The sequence below is a fragment of the Anomaloglossus baeobatrachus genome, chromosome 6 (genome assembly GCF_048569485.1).
Source record: "Anomaloglossus baeobatrachus isolate aAnoBae1 chromosome 6, aAnoBae1.hap1, whole genome shotgun sequence".
NCBI classification, from domain to species: Eukaryota; Metazoa; Chordata; class Amphibia; order Anura; family Aromobatidae; genus Anomaloglossus; species Anomaloglossus baeobatrachus.
In genome coordinates this window covers 132,372,164-132,392,150 of record NC_134358.1, presented here as the reverse complement: position 1 = coordinate 132,392,150, position 19,987 = coordinate 132,372,164, and the positions used below count along the sequence as shown (strand labels likewise).

The following is a 19,987-nucleotide window of genomic DNA, read 5'->3' as shown; positions in this document are numbered from 1 at the left end:
TGCAAAGGAGCGGGTCTCCTGTCGTTGTAATGTCCATTCTGCAAAGAATGGGCGAAAAAATTTACCACTGGGGGTATACCTGAAACAAAGACCTAACTATTGTAACGGTCATCATGATGGCGCATGAGGAGAAGGAGGAGCAGTCCAGCGATTATCCAAAGTCGAGAAGTGTACCCATGGGTGAGTGGAGGTACATGGCAAACTTTAAATTCCGCTCTCATTTGCTGGTGGTGTGGTGAAGTCTGGCCCAATCCAACCCTTGTTCATCTTTATCAGAGTCAGCCTGTCAGCATTTTCAGTTGACAGGCGGGTGCGTTTATCTGTAATGATTCCACCTGCGGCACTAAAAACACGCTCTGACAAAACGCTAGCAGCAGGGCAGGCCAGGACTTCCAAGGCGTAGAGAGCCAATTCATGCCACGTGTCCAGCTTGGATACCCAATAATTGTAAGGCACAGAGGAATGTCGGAGTACAGTTGTTCGATCTGCAAGGTACTCCTTCAGCATCTGGGCAAACTTAGGATTTCTTGTGGCACTACCCCGCACCTCAGGGGCTGTGGTACGTGAGGGGCTGAGAAAACTGTCCCACATCTTAAAGACTGTTCCCCTACCTCTGGCGGATTGGACTTGTGCCTCTCTCGGCTGTACGCCTCGGTTGTCCACTGATTCCTGACCTATGCCGCTAGCGTTTTGTGAGGGGAATGCTTTGCCTACTTCCGTGAGTATGGCCTTCCGAAACTGCTGCATTTTGGTTGACCTCTCATCCACGGGAATAAGAGACAAAAAGTTCTCCTTGTAGCGTGGGTCTAACAGTGTTACCAACCAGTAATGATTGTCGGCCAAGATGTTCTTAACGCGAGGGTCACGAGACAGGCAGCTTACCATAAAGTCAGCCATGTGCGCCAGACTCTTAACAGCCAGGACTTCAGTAGCCTGACCAACAAGATGACTGAACATGCTGTCCTCCTCCTCCTCCTCCTCCTCCTCCTCCTCATCTACCCTGTCCTCTGGCCAGCCACGCTGAATCGAGGATATGACTGGTGTGCATGTCATATCCTCAATTTGGCCGGAGAGTTGCTCCATGTCTTCATCCTCCTCCTCGTCATAGTCCTCCACTGCACGTTGTGATGAGACGAGGCTGGGCTGTGTGTTATCACCCACACCCACTACTGTTTCTTGCTGCAACTCATCGCGCTCCGCCTGCAATGCATCATGTTTGTTTTTCAAAAGGGACCGTTTTAGAAGGCAGAGTAGCGGTATGGTGACGCTAATAATGGCGTCATCACCACTCACCATCTTGGTGGAGTCCTCAAAGTTTTGGAGGATGGTACATAGGTCTGACATCCATCTCCACTCCTCAGGTGTTATGTGTGGAGTTTGACCCATTTCCCGACGGCTTAGGTGATGCAGGTACTCAACAACTGCCCTCTTCTGCTCACATATCCTGACCAACATGTGCAGAGTTGAATTCCAACGCGTGGGGACATCACACACCAGTCTGTGAGCCGGAAGATGCAAACGGCGCTGAAAGCCGGCAAGGCCGGCTGAAGCAGTAGGTGACTTTCGAAAATGTGCAGACAGGCGGCGAACTTTTACCAGCAGATCAGACAGCTCTGGGTATGACTTTATAAACCGCTGAACCACGAGGTTGAGCACATGGGCCACGCATGGAACATGTGTCAGCTGGCCTCGCCTCAAAGCCGCCACCAGGTTCCGGCCATTGTCACAAACGACCTTTCCTGGCTTTAGGTTCAGAGGTGTGAGCCAGTGATCTGCCTGCTGTTTCAGAGCTGTCCACAGCTCTTCTGCATTGTGGGGTTTGTCACCTATGCAGATTAGCTTCAGCACAGCCTGTTGCCGCTTCGCCGAGGCAGTGCTGCAGTGCTTCCAGCTTGTGACTGGTGTGGAGGGCACAGTGGATGAGGATGCGCAGGAGGAGGAGGAGGCTGAAGAGCATGACATTCCGGAGCTGTAGAGTGTGGGTGAAACACTGACTGAGGTAGGGCCTGCAAACCTTGGTGTGGGAAGGACGTGTTCCGTCCCTCGCTCAGACTGGGTCCCAGCTTCCACAATATTAACCCAGTGTGCCGTCAACGAGATGTAGCGGCCTTGCCCACAAGCACTTGTCCACGTGTCTGTGGTTAGGTGGACTTTGGGTGAAACAGCGTTGTTCAGGGCACGTGTGATGTTTTGTGACACGTGGTTATGCAACGCGGGGACGGCACACCGGGAGAAATAGTGGCGGCTGGGGACCGAGTAACGTGGGACAGCTGCCGCCATCAGGTCACGGAATGCTTCTGTCTCCACCAGCCTAAAAGGCAACATTTCCAGCGCAAGCAGTCGCGAAATGTTAGCATTTAGAACTGTGGCATGTGGGGTGTTGGCAGTGTATTTGCGCCTGCGTTCAAAGGTTTGCTGAATGGATAACTGAACGCTGCGCTGGGACAAGGACGTGCTTGATGATGGTGTTCTTTCTGCGTAGGCAACTGCAGGTGCAGGAGTGGAGGAGGCTTGTTCGCAGGCAGCATGGACAGAGGATTGGCTCGCATGCACAACCAGCGAAGACGTAGCAGTGACATCAGCAAGCACTGCTCCTCGACTCTGTTGTACTTCCCACAAAGTCGGGTGCTTGGCTGACATGTGCCTGATCATGCTGGTGGTGGTCAGGCTGCTAGTTTTGGTACCCCTGCTGATGCTGGCACGGCAGGTGTTGCAAATGGCCTTTTTTGAATCATCTGGATCCAACTTAAAAAACTGCCAGACTCGTGAAGACCTAACATTTGTACAGGCACCTTGTGTCGTCGTGTTGTTACGGGGAACGGTTGCCTGACTTCTGCCTGGGACCACCACCCTGCTTCTTACTGCCTGTTGTGATGCTACGCCTCCCTCCCCCTGTGCACTGCTGTCCTCGCTCTGCATATCCTCCTGCCAGGTTGGGTCAGTTACTGGATCATCCACCACGTCGTCTTCCTCTTCCGCACCCTGCTCCTCCTCCTGACTTGCTGACAATTGTGTCTCATCATCGTCCACCACTTGTTGAGACACGTTGCCAACTTCGTGAGAACGTGGCTGCTCAAATATTTGGCTATCTGTACAGACGATCTCCTCATGACCCACTTCAATATGAGCTGGCGAGAGGCCAGAATGTGTGAATGGAAACGTGAACAGCTCTTCCGAGTGTCCAAGTGTGGGATCATTAATGTCCGAGGAGGACGTGTACTCAGCCTGGTGGTAGGAAGGAGGATCAGGTTCAGAAATGTGCGGTGCAGTATCACGGCTACTGACACTTGACCGTGTGGAAGACAGAGTGTTTGTGGTGGTGCCAATCTGACTGGAAGCATTATCCGCTATCCAACTAACAACCTGTTGACACTGGTCTTGGTTCAAGAGCGGTGTACTGCTGCGGTCCCCAAGAATTTGGGACAGGACGTGCGAGCGACTAGATGTGGCCCTTTGTTGTGGCGAAATTAGAGCTTGCCCACGACCTCGGCCTCTGCCTGCACCACCATCACGTCCACTTCCTTGTTCCTTGCCAATGCCCTTGCGCATTTTGCAATGCTGTGCACTGCTGACGTGTATATTCACTACTTGTGCGTTATATCAAAGTTTCTGGAAATTGCACACCAGTGCACCTGTACGCTGCCACCAACAGGCACACACGTGCGGTTTTAAAAACCAAGCACGGACGCAATAATAACCTAACACAGGTTTTAGGAGCAAAAATTAAGAACTCTGACACTATCAGCCACTGCTGACTGACGTGTATTATACACTACACTTGTGCGTTATATAATAGTTTGGTAAACGCACACCAGTGCACCTGTACGCTGCCACCAACAGGCACACACGTGCGGTTTTAAAAACCAAGCACGGACGCAATAATAACCTAACACAGGTTTTAGGAGCAAAAATTAAGAACTCTGACACTATCAGCCACTGCTGACTGACGTGTATTATACACTACACTTGTGCGTTATATAATAGTTTGGTAAACGCACACCAGTGCACCTGTACGCTGCCACCAACAGGCACACACGTGCGGTTTTAAAAACCAAGCACGGACGCAATAATAACCTAACACAGGTTTTAGGAGCAAAAATTAAGAACTCTGACACTATCAGCCACTGCTGACTGACGTGTATTATACACTACACTTGTGCGTTATATAATAGTTTGGTAAACGCACACCAGTGCACCTGTACGCTGCCACCAACAGGCACACACGTGCGGTTTTAAAAACCAAGCACGGACGCAATAATAACCTAACACAGGTTTTAGGAGCAAAAATTAAGAACTCTGACACTATCAGCCACTGCTGACTGACGTGTATTATACACTACACTTGTGCGTTATATAATAGTTTGGTAAACGCACACCAGTGCACCTGTACGCTGCCACCAACAGGCACACACGTGCGGTTTTAAAAACCAAGCACGGACGCAATAATAACCTAACACAGGTTTTAGGAGCAAAAATTAAGAACTCTGACACTATCAGCCACTGCTGACTGACGTGTATTATACACTACACTTGTGCGTTATATAATAGTTTGGTAAACGCACACCAGTGCACCTGTACGCTGCCACCAACAGGCACACACGTGCGGTTTTAAAAACCAAGCACGGACGCAATAATAACCTAACACAGGTTTTAGGAGCAAAAATTAAGAACTCTGACACTATCAGCCACTGCTGACTGACGTGTATTATACACTACACTTGTGCGTTATATAATAGTTTGGTAAACGCACACCAGTGCACCTGTACGCTGCCACCAACAGGCACACACGTGCGGTTTTAAAAACCAAGCACGGACGCAATAATAACCTAACACAGGTTTTAGGAGCAAAAATTAAGAACTCTGACACTATCAGCCACTGCTGACTGACGTGTATTATACACTACACTTGTGCGTTATATAATAGTTTGGTAAACGCACACCAGTGCACCTGTACGCTGCCACCAACAGGCACACACGTGCGGTTTTAAAAACCAAGCACGGACGCAATAATAACCTAACACAGGTTTTAGGAGCAAAAATTAAGAACTCTGACACTATCAGCCACTGCTGACTGACGTGTATTATACACTACACTTGTGCGTTATATAATAGTTTGGTAAACGCACACCAGTGCACCTGTACGCTGCCACCAACAGGCACACACGTGCGGTTTTAAAAACCAAGCACGGACGCAATAATAACCTACTAACAGGTTTTTTTGGGGAGCGACAATTACAGTACAGACAAGTCAGACACTATCTGGACTGTTTTACACTGTGTACACCAGCCCCAGATATGAAGGCTGGTATACGGTCACCACTACCCTGCCTGCCTGCCTGCCTGTATACTGCTACAATAGTCCTGACAAGGACTCTTTTGGTCACTAGCCTGTATTCAGACCTGGCTATACCCTGCCTGTATATAGCAACAATAGTCCTGAGAAGGACTCTGCTACTGTACTCCGACCTGGCTATACCCTGCCTGCCTGTATACAACTAGAATAGTCCTGAGAAGGACTTTTGGTCACACTGTTTGCAGCCCTGCAACTGAAAAAGCTATAAAGGGCCGCAAAGCTTTCCCTGAATCAGCGACACTCTCCCTACACTCACTGTCAGAATAGCTGTGAGCAGAGCACAGCGCGCCGGCCGATATAAAGGCTCGGTGACGCTGTGCAGGCCGGCCAATCACTGCAATTCCACAACTAACAGGGCTGTGGCATTGCAGTGGTCTGCCAGCCAATCCCTGCATGAGGGCTGGCTCTCAAAAGAGCGCCAACATGCAGAAATGAAGACCACGAGTAAAGCACGAGTATCGCGAGATTACTCGGTCCCCGCCGAGCAGCCCGAGTACAGTGATACTCGTGCGAGTACCGAGTAGTGACAAGCATGCTCGCTCATCACTAATCAGAGAGACTATTGAGCACAGTCTGTTTTGCCTGGAAAAGATGAGAAAAGTTAATGGTCCCTGAATTGCAGAAGTATACAGCGGAGACGAGGCGTTATATGTCCTATTATTTATTATGTGATGTCTTCGGCCAGTCCTAGTTAGAACCTTTTTTGCTTTTTGTAGGCTGCATTTTGCTTTTGTAATTAATGTTTGTAAAATACATTTTATACGCACTTTTTTAATAAATTGTATAGTTTTGGAACTGGTTAAGGTTTTTATTACTTATAATGCATCTAAAATAGAAAAAAATGACATGGAAATAGTCTAGGTCTAAACATTCACCATTTCCAGGGTTACAGACTACAAACAAATTCTGTAGTTTGGAGATGGATGAAAGCGAGTCGGACCATAGGGCCAAATTGTTGCTAATCAACATAATGTAGAGTTCCAAAAAATAACGTCTAAATGTGTCGTGAAGTTGATGCATTGTGTATATATTCACTTTATTTATTAGTGAAGCTCGGCCGATTGAGAGGCATCTGATGAGGCACTTAATATAATATTTATTCATTTATATATAATATATCTATATAGAATTCATTTATATATAATTCCACAGCACTTTACATACAGTGGACACACTGTCCCCATTGGGGCTCACAATCTAAATTCCCTATCAGTATGTCTTTGGAGTGTGGGAGGAAACTGGAGGAAACCCACGGAGAACATACAAACTCCTTGCAGATGTTGTCCTTGGTGGGAATTGAACCAAGGACCCCAGCGCTGCAAGGCTGCAGTGCTAACCACTGAGCCACATCATCCAACCTCCTCTATAGTAACACACTGGACACAAGGAACTAATTACAGCAGGCTGAAGGGGGTGCATGAGCATGTGGTCTTTTTAACTGAAGCAGTCTTATGGACCAAAGATGGACGTATCAGGAAGTTGAATATATGCGTTTTTAAAACCCACGTCTTAATATTGACTGTAACATGGCCAACCCCTTTAAAGGGAATCTGTCAGGTGCAATATGTATCCAGAACCAAAAGCGGTTCTGGGTGCATATTTCTAATCCCTGGATAACTGTCCTAGTCTATAGTAGTAGAGATAAAGAGATCCTTTAAAAAAAGTATTTCTAAACATCCTTTATGATATGCTAATGAGGCCAGCGACTAATCGCAAGGGCGTTACTTCCCTTGGCTAGTCAGATCCCTTAGCATGTAAGCACGCCCCTGTGGGTATGCTAATGAATGCACAGCATCAGAGGCATGGTGGCTCACCACTCTGTTGTCACCGCGGCCAACACTGGTTTTTGTCTCTATACGTATGATCAGAAGTCCCCGGACGTCCGGTCATGCGCACTATAAAGCCGGGTGTACGCGTCTCTGCTTCAAACTGGTGTAGTGTGCATGACCGAAAGTTCGGGGAATTCTGATCATGCGCAGTGACTTTAAGCCAGGCGTTCTGATGCAATGGAACGGACACAGGTACGCACGTCACTGTTGATGATGACACTGGGCAGTTGGCATTGAATAGCATGTTTATATGCCCCTGTTGCCGTGCTAACATGCTAGGAGGGCAGAATGAGCATGGGAACTAAGCCCTTACGACTAGTCCTTGAGCTCATTAGCATATCATAAAGGATCTTTAGAAATACTTTTACTAAAAATTCCTTTATCTATGCTACTAAATACAGGCACAGTTAGGCAGGGCACCCAGGACTGCTCGTGGTTCTGGTGCATAGGGGACCTGACATGTTCGCTTTTAAGTTTTCCAATTAGGTAGATGATTCAGTAATATCTGGTCCTTTTCTTCATCTAATCTGAAAAAGAGACCATTTATTGCTCGATTATAAGATCTTCCTGTCTGACTGTAGTGTAGAATCATCCCCACTCCAATAGCATAGAGAAAAGGAACACTTTTATCTGTCTCCTTTTTAGGCCGGTTTTGCATGGACTGCGCTCTGAGTGCCATATCTGCCACATCTCTCCATAGCCATGTATGAGTAAGTCAACTCAAGCCAAGGGACCCAGTGGTGAGGCCAGGTATGGTCCGTCTTTCAAATTTGTGAAACTGGCCTTAGTTTGGCCAACCCGCTCCAGACTTCAGATATCTGGAAGTACTTGACGACAGATGGACACATTTCTGTATACTTCCTCCACTCCAGGAGCCTGTTTTTTTTTTTGTTTTTTTTTTGTTTTTGTTTTTTTTTATATAGAGAATACCTTTCTAAAGTTAGGCTGCAACTCACAACTTTCTAGGCTCATTCACTACCTAGTTATTTAGATTTGCTTGGATCTCATGGATGTTTGTGGGCAGTATTAATTTTAAAAAATGTATTTTGAGCAAAATATTTTATTTTTGCTTTTATGCTCTCGCTAATAACAATATTCATTTTTTATTCCCCTTTCTTTATGCAGCTCTGCGAACGTAACTCAACGAGAACTACAGAAGCCCCATTTGCCTTATGATTGCCTTCACTCCTTTGCGATAGTAACATGACCTCACCAGATCCCTTCTGAGCCGCTGAAACTGGAGTCAACTAAGAGGTAAAGCAGTCATTGAATTCTTCATTTGTCTCTTTGTTTCCTATTATAACCTGATGCTATGTTGTTTCTTTTGACTTTTTCAAGTTTTTGTAGAAACTTTTTCTAGAACCAAAAGATATTAAGGGCTCACACATACGGGCGTAAATTCTATCATGCAAGAGAACAGAGAGAGGTAGAAGACGGGTTTCTAAATGCCGCGCCAATGATCACAAGTCTGAAGATCAGATTAATGTAGCTTTATTGTTGCATAGGTCTACGCGTTTCAGGAGCTCTGCCCCCTTCCTGGTGGGGTTGTGCAAGTCACAACTCCTTATGATCGCATGCGAGTGCCTTTTTGTGGTTTAGCAGCGGCCCCGGAATGCAGTATATAATATATAGGTCAAGTAAAGAGAAAACCAGTTTAAATGCCGCGCTAAAAACCACTGATGCTGTAGATGAAAAAGATTTCCTTTATTTCATAATTCTACGCGTTTCAGAGACATCTCCGTCTCCTTCCTCAGGAAAAGAAATCATATTCCATATTCATATGATTTCTTTTCCTGAGGAAGGAGACGGAGATGTCTCTGAAATGCGTAGAATTATGAAATAAAGGAAATCTTTTTCATCTACAGCATCAGTGGTTTTTAGCGCGGCATTTAAACCGGTTTTCTCTTTACCTGACCTATATATTATATACTGCATTCCGGGGCCGCTGCTAAACCACAAAAAGGCACTCGCATGCGATCATAAGGAGTTGTGACTTGCACAACCCTACCAGGAAGGGGGCAGAGCTCCTGAAACGCGTAGACCTATGCAACAATAAAGCTACATTAATCTGATCTTCAGACTTGTGATCATTGGCGCGGCATTTAGAAACCCGTCTTCTACCTCTCTCTGTTATCTGCCGCTTGGGTTGCTGCTGCCGTGGTCCATTTCTACATGCGATTATAGTAGCTGTGACTGTCACAACTACAGTTGGTGAGTAATATTGCTCCCCCCTCCCCTGCCCTGTACCTTTTTAAGGGTAAGACCCTATTGCGCTTTATTTTCCACAGCTTTTTCTTCAATATCATGCAAGAGAAACTGGCCATTATGTTAAAGGGGTTGTCAACTACTAGGACAACCCCTTCTGATTCCACATGTTTTCCTCAGATTAAATAAAGAAGTCTATACTCTCCTCCCATACTGGAGCCATTACAGCTGGGACACAGGAGACAGCGGTTATTGTGCGAAGCCCGCGTCCAATGGTATGTGAGCTATGGGAAAGTGAACTGTGGCACCGCTGGAACGGTGCCAGTACTGGAGCAAAGTAAAGGCTTTTTTTATTCCATCTGGTGGAAACGTGGAATTAGAAGGGATTGTCCTAATAGTGGACAACACCCTTTAATGACACCTAGCTTAACTCTTATCAGAGTTCGAGCCAAGTGTCATTTTTCTGTGATCCAATTTTCTCACATGTGAGAGTCTGAGCACAGCTGAAGATAATAAGAGCTTAATTTCTCCTTCTCCACTGTCTGTGTATATCGAACTGTACTCGGATGTCATCGGAGTGCAGTCGGATGATATATATATATATATATATAATATATATATATATATATATATATATATATATATATATATATACACATACATACACACACACACACACACACACACTGGAATAGGTGCATGTCATCTGATTATAGGATGCACCCGCGGCATGCTGCGATATTTTTTTTTTTAGTTCTCAAACCGAATCGGCATGAGTAAAACAGCGCACTGCCCCATAGTATAACATTAGGCCAAGTGCGATCCAACAAAATGTCAAATCCTCGGTCATGTTATACGCTCACGTGGGGGAGCCGTAAAAATGCTTTCATGGACAGAGGCAAGGCAGTCCCGCAAAAAATTGCACTTCCCATTTTCCGATTTTAGAATTTTAGTTACACTTTCCAATCTTCTAGTTTTTCAGCAGTGTTGACTGTTATTCATGGGAAACCTTGAGTTCAGCTTAATATGAAGAGATATTTCACATGATTTACCCCTTTTTGGTTAATCTTGTGCTGGTAGGTCACAAAAGGCCTATTGTTACTGTGTTGCATTCCTTCAATTTGCTTAGGCTGAGCGATAGCAGATATAAAATCCTCCAGTTATTATACCGCCAGATGTTCTTTCTGCACTTGCACAGCTGATAAAATGCAAGCATTACAGATCCATGGGGATATAAAAAAAATATATATATGAAACACAGAAAATATATTGCCTTTTTTAATTTCCTTTAATAGAGTTTTGTACACTTTATATATATATATATATATATATTTTTTTTTTTCTGTTTTCCTACTACTAAAACTTCTGCACGAATTGTATACCACACCGCCTTCAGGCTTTCTACAAAAATTATGACTGTGCTGTTGCTCATCAGCTAAGTTGTGGGGGCATGGACATGGAAATGACAAGATAAGCATGTTCACTCACTGTGTAATTGCCTTTTGAGAAGATACAAATGGCTTCTTTTTTTACATATGAAGGAAATCTGACGGAAGTAAATTCTTATGGAGCACGAACTCCAGATGAAAAGTTTGAGCTGTCTGTCAAATGTTCTTAAAGTTTGAGTTTATCATGTATTGTAAAGCCTTTACCTCGCAGAGGAAGTGTCACAGTATATTGGTGTAATATTATATTATCAAACTGTTAAATCCTTGTACCAGGGCCTGACTGGAACAAAAAGCAGCCCACATACTTAAACACTCCTCACCCCACAATCAGGGAATTTTGCTTTGTTGGTCATGCCCCTCTTTACTCTCTAAGGCCCTGTGCGGATTTCCTGCGGTTTTGGCCGCGGATTTCCTGCGGTTTTGCTGCATGTTTCGCTGCATGTTATGTTCATAACATCTCTGCAGTGATTCACCAGCAAAACCTATGGGAAAAAAAAATCCTATGCGCACTATGCGGATTTTGACAGCTGCATGTTTTGCTGCGGGATTCCAGCAGCAAAAATAATTGCATGTCACTTCTTTTCCGCACGTCGCTGCGGGATTTCACTCCATTGACTGCAATGTAAACGTGAAATCCCGCAGGGAATAACGCAGGCAGCAAAATCTATGCGATTTGTTGCGTTTTCCTGCATTATTCCCTCCAGTATTTTGCGGTTTACCTGCGGTAATGTACATCGCTGCCTGCGGTTTGCAGGGAAGTGATGTCATTATGACAGGAAGAGGAAGCAGAGCAGAGTAAACACACACATCACAGACACACATAGAACACACACATATCACACTCACACACAGACATATAGAATACACATAGAAATTAAACGGAAATATAGAAAAAACACACGTGGGCTCCGCCGTATTTTTACCTTCCAGCCGAGGTAAGCACACAGCTGCGGTCCGGTATTCTCAGGCTGGGGAGGGTGAGGGACAGGGTTAATGCCCCCCCCCCCTCCCGCAGCCGAGAATATCAGCCCGCAGCTGCCCCGGGACCGTCGCATCCATTATGCGGCAGTACCGGAGTGTGTCCCCAGCTCTTCCTGTTGCCGTGATGCGGTGGCAGACAGGGTAATATGGAGTTAATGGCGGCGGATCGCCGCCACTAAGTCCAGGCTTGATCATGGCAGCGTCTATGTGACAGCTGACATGATCAACCCGTAAGTAAAGTGAAAAAACACACACACCGAAAAATCCTTTATTTTAAATAAAAACACAAATAAGCCTCCTCGTTCACCCTTTTATTAACCCCCCCAAAACACACAGCTCCGACGTAATCCACATCCTGCGATGCTTGCATCCAGCCACGACTGACACTCACACACTGCTGAATGCAGCCTCGCAGCGAGACAGCAGAGGTAACCACAGGACATTTCCTACGGCCAGTAATGTGAACTACTTACCGCTCGGGAGAAATGCAGCGATCTGCCCTCTATCTATTTGTCTATTTATCTATCTATCTCAGAAGGAAATGATTTTTTTTTTCTTTTTTTTTTCAATGTGCTTTATTGCATTGAATGCAATAAAACACATGTACCAACCCGCACGCGGCAAAACCGCGGCAATACCGCGAACAATACCGCGGTAAAACCACGGCAAACCGCATGCGGTTTTCGGGTGCAGTTTGCCGCGTTTTTTTTTACCGCGGGTGCGGTAATCTTTCAGTGCCTGCAGAATTTTCTTGAGAAAATTCCGTTTTCCAGTGCGCACAGGGCCTTAAAGCACCAATGCAGTTTTTGTTTTATTCGGGGGGGGGGGTTTCAGCGCTGGAGTGGATCTTTACATGCAAGTACCCTGCCCTAAGTATTCTACTCTCCCTCCGGCAGTTTTTCAGTGTCAATCCACTTTTCACTGGCCAGAAGTCATCATTACGTCACATCTCCCAATGAAAGTCTATGAGGCCCGAATGAGGCTCTCATAGACTTAGGAGGCTGAGACTGCCGCCTGTACCGATAGGGGGCTGAGACTGCCGCCTGTACCGATAGGGGGCCGAGACTGCCGCCTGTACCGATAGGGGGCCGAGACTGCCGCCTGTACCGATAGGGGGCCGAGACTGCCGCCTGTACCGATAGGGGGCCGAGACTGCCGCCTGTACCGATAGGGGGCCGAGACTGCCGCCTGTACCGATAGGGGGCCGAGACTGCCGCCTGTACCGATAGGGGGCCGAGACTGCCGCCTGTACCGATAGGGGGCCGAGACTGCCGCCTGTACCGATAGGGGGCCGAGACTGCCGCCTGTACCGATAGGGGGCCGAGACTGCCGCCTGTACCGATAGGGGGCCGAGACTGCCGCCTGTACCGATAGGGGGCCGAGACTGCCGCCTGTACCGATAGGGGGCCGAGACTGCCGCCTGTACCGATAGGGGGCCGAGACTGCGGCATAAACAGTATCTCACAAAAGTGACTACACCCCTCACATTTTTGTAAACATTTTATATATTTTCATGAGACAGCACTGAAGATTTGACAATTTACATTGTATCAAAGTAGTAAGTGTACAGCTTGTATAACAGTGTAAATTTGTTGCTCTCTAAATAACTCAAGCTAAAAACAAAGGAGAGCGCAAAAAAGGGCTTTACCAGATAAATGTTGAGTTAGGTAAAATTGAAAACACTCACCTGGCAGGGTTGTGGCAAGCACAATTCCTATATAAGGTATAATTTAATGGCGGTTGCTGCAGCTCCACGTAAATAATCTGGAAGGTACTGGAGAAAGAATGGATGTATTGCCGCGCTACCACCAATGCGAAGAAGTATTGATTAATATTACCAATTTATTTTATAGGTCGACGCGTTTCTAGGATCAAGTCCCCTTCCTCAGGACCATGGAAATCAACAACAGTCTGTTGTTTTCCATGGTCCTGAGGAAGGGGACTTGATCTCAGAAACGCGTTGACCTGTAAAATAAATTACTAATATTAATCAACACTTCTTAGCATTGGTGGAAGAGCGGAAATATATCCATTCTTTCTCCAGTACCCTCTAAATAACTCAACACACAACCATTAATGTCTAAAGCACTGGTAACAAAAGTGAGCACACCGCTAAGTGAAAATGGCCAAATTTTGCCCAATTAGCCATTTTCCCTCCCCGGTGTCATGGGTTTCAGGTGTGAATAGGGAGATGTGTTACATTTGCTGTTATCGCTCACACACTCTCATACTGGTCACTGGAAGTTCAACATGGTACCTCATGGCAAAGAATTCTCTGAGGATCTGAAAAAAATAATTGTTTCACTACATAGTGATGGCAGAGGCTATAAGAAGATTGTCATCATACTTAAACTGAGCTGCAGCACAGTGGCCAAGACCATAAAGCGGTTTAACGAGACAGGTTGCATTCAGAACCGACCTCACCGTGGTTGACCAAAGAAGTTGAGTGTACGTGCTCAGCGTCATATACTGAGGTCGTCTTTTCAAAATAGATGTATGAATGCTACCAGCATTGCTGCAGAAGTTAAAGGGGTGGGGGGGGCAGACTGCCAGTGCTCAGACCATACACTGCACACTTTATTAAATTGGTCTACATAGCTATTGTCGCAAAAGGAAGCTTCTTGTAAAGATAATACATAAGAAATCCTGCAAACAGTTTGCTAAAAACAAACAAACTAAAGGTACCGTCACACTAAGCAACTTACCAGCGATCCCAACAACGATAGGGATCGCTGGTAAGTTGCTAGGCGGTTGCTGGTGAGATGTCACACTGCGACGCTCCAGCGATCCCACCAGCAACCTGACCTGGCAGGGATCGCTGGAGCGTCGCTACACAAGTTGCTGGTGAGCTCACCAGCAACCAGTGACCAGCCCCCAGCGCCGCGTAGAAGATGCTGCGCTTGGTAACTAAGGTAAATATCGGGAAACCAACCCGATATTTACCTTGGTTACCACCGCACGGAGCTACACGTGCAGAGAGCAGGGAGCAGCGCACACTGAGCGCTGGCTCCTTGCTCTCCTAGTTACAGCACACATCGGGTTAATTACCCGATGTGTGCTGCAGCTAAATGTGCACAGAGCAGGGAGCAGTGCACAATACCTAGCGCTGGCTCCTTGCTCTCCTAGTTACAGCACCCATCGGGTTAATTAACCCGATGTGTGCTGCAGCTAAATGTGCACAGAGCAGGGAGCAGCGCACAATGCCTAGCGCTGGCTCCTTGCTCTCCTAGTTACAGCACCCATCGGGTTAATTAACCCGATGTGTGCTGCAGCTACATGTGCACAGAGCAGGAGCCGGCACTGACAGTGAGAGCGGAGGAGGCTGATAACAAAGGTAAATATCGGGTAACCAAGGACAGGGCTTCTTGGTTACCCGATGTTTACATTGGTTACCAGCCTCCGCAGAAGCCGGCTCCTGCTGCCTGCACATTTAGTTGTTGCTGTCTCGCTGTCACACACAGCGATCTGTGCTTCACAGCAGGACAGCAACAACTAAAAAATGGCCCAGGACATTCAGCAACAACCAACGACCTCACAGCAGGGGCCAGGTTGTTGCTGGATGTCACACACAGCAACATCGCTAGCAACGTCACAAAAGTTGTTCGTTAGCAGCGATGTTGCTAGCGATGTTGCTTAGTGTGACGGGGCCTTAAGGACATGGATTACTGGAACCATGTCCTGTGAACCAAGGTAAACTTATTTGGTTCAGATAATCTAGTGTGTGGCAGCATCCAGGTGAGGAGTACAAAGACAAGTGTGTTTTGCCTACAGTCAAGCATGGTGGTGGGAGTATCATGGTTTGGGTCTGCATGAGTGCTGCCGGCTGTGGGGAGCTACAGTTCATTGAGGGGACCATGAATGCCAACATGTACTGTGACATATGAAGCAGAGCATGATCTCTTCCTTGAGAAACTTGACCACAGCGCAGTATTCCAATGTGATAATGACCCCAAACAACACACCTCCAGAATCATCAGTACCTTACTAAAGAAACTGAGGGTAAAGTTGCTGGACTGGACAAGCATGTCTCCAGACCTAAACCTCTTCAAACCAAAGGTGGAAGAATGAAAGGTCTCCAACATCCATCAGCTCCATGATGTCGTTCATCTTGGAGGATGGAAAAGGATCCAGTGGCACTTATTAAGCTCTAGTGAACTCCATGCCCAAAAGAGTTAAGGCAGTGCTTGAAAATAATGGTGGCCTCACAAAATATTGACACTTGAACAATTTGGCCATTTTCACTTAGGGGCGTACTTACTTTTGTTGCCAACAGTTTAGACATTAATGGCTGTGTGTTTGAGATATTTAGAGGGCACCAAATGTACAGTGTTATACAAGCTGTACACTGACTACTTTACATTGCATCAAAGTGTCATATCTTCAGTGTTGTACCATGAAAAGATATAATAAAATTAATCTTCACATAAATGTGAGGGGGTGTACTCACTTTTGTGCTATAATGTACATGTAGGAGGCCAAGACTGTGGTATGTAGGAGGCTGAGACTTCTGCATCCACACATGCATACACCCAGTGGGGTCCTGGAGGAGAGAGGAAGATTAAATGACGGATAATGTCCAGCGATGGGGGCACAGGTGATCAGAATCCATCTATCAACGGGGATAGAGCAGAGCACAAGCCCTGCCCCCAGAAAAGTATCTTTATGCTGGCACTGTAATGACCCAGTGTACACTGTGGCGGCATTGTGAATGTACGTGTGCACACTCTTTCTACTTAAAAGACTGGCAGCAGAAAAATGGGGCTGCTGGTCCATGTTGTAGTTCTCCCGGCCTGCCTTGTACACGAAGTGATGCTTCATATTCAGGTATTCATACCTGAGATAATTGCTTGACTGTCTATACTTGCACATAAAAGACTTTGTGACATAATATGACATCACTTCATATAATAGATACATGTGTCATTGGTATGAGTCTAAAAATAACAAAATGGTTCATATGAAACAAACACGGCTCTGACCACTAATAGAGAAAGAGTAGAAGTCCAGATCTGACACCCCACATCTTCTTCATTCATTCCCTACAGTGCATCATAAAGCAGACAGTGAAGGTGTGGATAGTGGTTTCACGCGTTTCAGGTGTACTCAGCATCCTTAATCATGATCAGGTACATTACATACCAACTGAAGTATAAAGGGTACTTTGCACACAACGATATCGCTAACGATATATCGTTGGGGTCACGGTGTTCGTGACGCACATCCGGCGCCGTTAGCGATATCGTTGTGTGTGACTAAAAGGAGCGACGATCAACGATCGCAAAAACGTCAAAAATCGTTGATCGTTGACACGTTGCTCCTTATCATAATATCGTTGGTGGTGCATGCCGCTGGTTATTCGTCGTTCCTGCAGCACCACACATCGCTGTGTGTGACACCGCAGGAACGACGAACATCATACTACCTGCGTCCACCGGAAAGGAAGGAGGTGGGCGGCATGTTCCGGCCGCTTATCTCCTCCCCCCCCGCTCTTCTATTGGGCGGCTGTTTAGTGACGCCGAACGCACCTCCCTCTTGAAGGAGGGATTGTTCGGCAGCAACAGCGACGTCGCAGAACAGGTATGTGCGTGTGACGCTGCCGTAGCAATATTGTTCGCTACGGCAGCGATCACCACATATCTCACGAACGACGAAGGTGGGTGCTATCGCTCGCGACATCGCTAGCAATCGCCAGCGATGTCACAGCGTGTAAAGCACCCTTTGGGATAGTCCAAGTTTTTAGCCTTCGTTGGGGATCAATTTTAATTGTCAATTTGGATTACATTTTGGGCCATGGTTTTGTTTGTTTTCCTTGTGAGAGTTTAATCTGTATATTTTTGCATATGAGAAGGGGTTTCTTGCATGCATTTTTACGTGCAGATCTTCCAAATGTAATGCAAATCCATAGGGGAAAAGCTACACGTTAAACTACATGTACCTGCAAGAGAAATTTACAGGTTGTGGATCTCAAATCAGCACCGCAAGTCGATTTTTATATAGTGTGACTGGGCCAGGAATATAAAGCAAGACCCGAGCCACATATTCCCTTCCTGTTGCACCTGTCAATCACATAGCAGTGCATTGCTGGAACTTTGCTTGCACATATTTCTGAAATAAAACATCCAATCTCTGAACAAAAGGTATGCTTACATTCAGCATCCTAGCGCCACTATAGCACTGGCTTCATTTGGCATCACGTCTAGTATGGACAGGACGCGCTGCTGAGAACCACAATTTTATTTTTTTTTTTTTTTTTAAAAATTCCTTCTCAAAAATGGTGTCTGTCTCCTACATTTGATTACGAGCTGCATTGATTAGACAGAGTTCTAACACCTCATTGTCAATTTACTCGTAAATTTCTGGAAGTAAAGAAGGAACGGCACAGCACATCATTCTGAGAAGACATGCTGCAGAATTGTTATTTCAATTAAAGTAATTTACTAAAGCGGTAAAGAATCAGTGAGGAATGGTGACAGATGATCAGGAATGGTGACAGATGATCAGGAATGGTGACAGATGATCAGGAATGGTGACAGATGATCAGGAATGGTGACAGATGATCAGGAATGGTGACAGATGATCAGGAATGGTGACAGATGATCAGGAATGGTGACAGATGATCAGGAATGGTGACAGATGATCAGGAATGGTGACAGATGATCAGGAATGGTGACAGATCATCAGGAATGGTGACAGATCATCAGGAATGGTGACAGATCATCTTAAATGTAAAACCCTCAGCCTACAAAGGTAATGGTTACTGATGAGCTCAGTAGTACTCATAATGAGCAGTCAGATGAGCTTGGCTTGAGTGCCTGAGTATACTGGAAGTCAATGGGGAACTCAAGCATTAACGTTGCTTTACATGTTACGATTCTGCATATGATATCGTATGCGATCGTAACCGCCCCCATCGTATGTGCGGCATGTTCAATTTGTTGAATGTGCCACACAAACGATTAACCCCCGTCACACGTACTTACCCGTCCATACGACCTCGATGTGGGTGGCGAACGTTCACTTCCTGGAGTGGGAGGGACGTTCGGCGTCACATCGATGTCACGCGGCAGCCGGCCAATAGAAGCGGAGGGACGGAGATGAGCGGGACGTAAACATCCCGCCCACCTCCTTCCTTCTGCATTGTGGGCCGGGAGCCGCAGGACGCAGGTAAGATCTGTTCATCTTTCCCGGGGTGTCACACATTGCAATGTGTGCTACCACGGGTACGATGAACAACCTGACGTTCAATTCATGAGGAATAAACGACGTGTATGCGATGAACATTTTACCGTTCATTCGCAATCGCAAGTAGCTGTTACACACTGCAATGTACATTACAATGTCGGATGTGCGTCACTTACGACGTGACCCCGCCGACACATCGTAAGATATATTTTAGTGTGTAAAGCGGGCTTAAATCCGTAAGATCTTCCATTATACCTAGTAGACAAGTAGAGCCCATCCAAGAGATTCCAACTGCTCATTACGAGTAACCAGCACCTGAGCATGGTAGTGCCCGCTCATCACTAGTTGTTACGTATACTAGGCACCCGAACATGGTAGTCCTCAGCCATCACTAGTCGTTACGTGTACTGAGCACCTGAGCATGGTAGTGCTCACCCATCACTAGTTGTTACGTGTACTGAGCACCTGAGCATGGTAGTGCTCACCCATCACTAGGCGTTACTAGTACTGAGCACCCGAGCATGGTAGTGCTCACCCATCACTAGTTGTTACGTGTACTGAGCACCTGAGCATGGTAGTGCTCACCCATCACTAGGCGTTACTCAGTACTGAGCACTTGAACATGGTAGTGCTCAGCCATCACTAGTAAAGATCTATGTATCCAAACTATTGTAGTGATGTAGTATATGACACAGGTTGTTCACTACTGAATGGTGCACATGGTTAGCGCTTCTTCCCACCCACTACGGTACTAGTGGATAATTGTGCGGTTCTCATGGTAGTTCATTCTGTTGCAATTTCACACATCTGGCAAAAATTATCAATTAAAATTCTATGAAGTAACTGTTTTTCATGGTCAGCAAACAGGATGCTGTATGTCAGAGCATGTGCTTCGTAAGCATCCAGGAAATGTCCCAGATCTCCTTGCATGACGTTTTCTTGTACATTTGTTTTGACAAAGTAAAATTGAAATAACCTGTGGTTTTGCT

At 46.2% G+C, this 19,987-nt stretch overlaps 1 protein-coding gene across 1 annotated transcript in view; it reads left to right on the top strand.

The window, feature by feature from the left end:
* Window positions 1–19,987, top strand: part of FAM110B (family with sequence similarity 110 member B) — a 199,616-nt gene that overhangs the window by 67,056 nt on the left and 112,573 nt on the right. The window contains exon 2 of the mRNA XM_075316337.1: window positions 8,308–8,436. The gene's annotated coding sequence lies outside the window, so the exon portion shown is untranslated. The remainder of the gene's footprint in view (window positions 1–8,307; window positions 8,437–19,987) is intronic.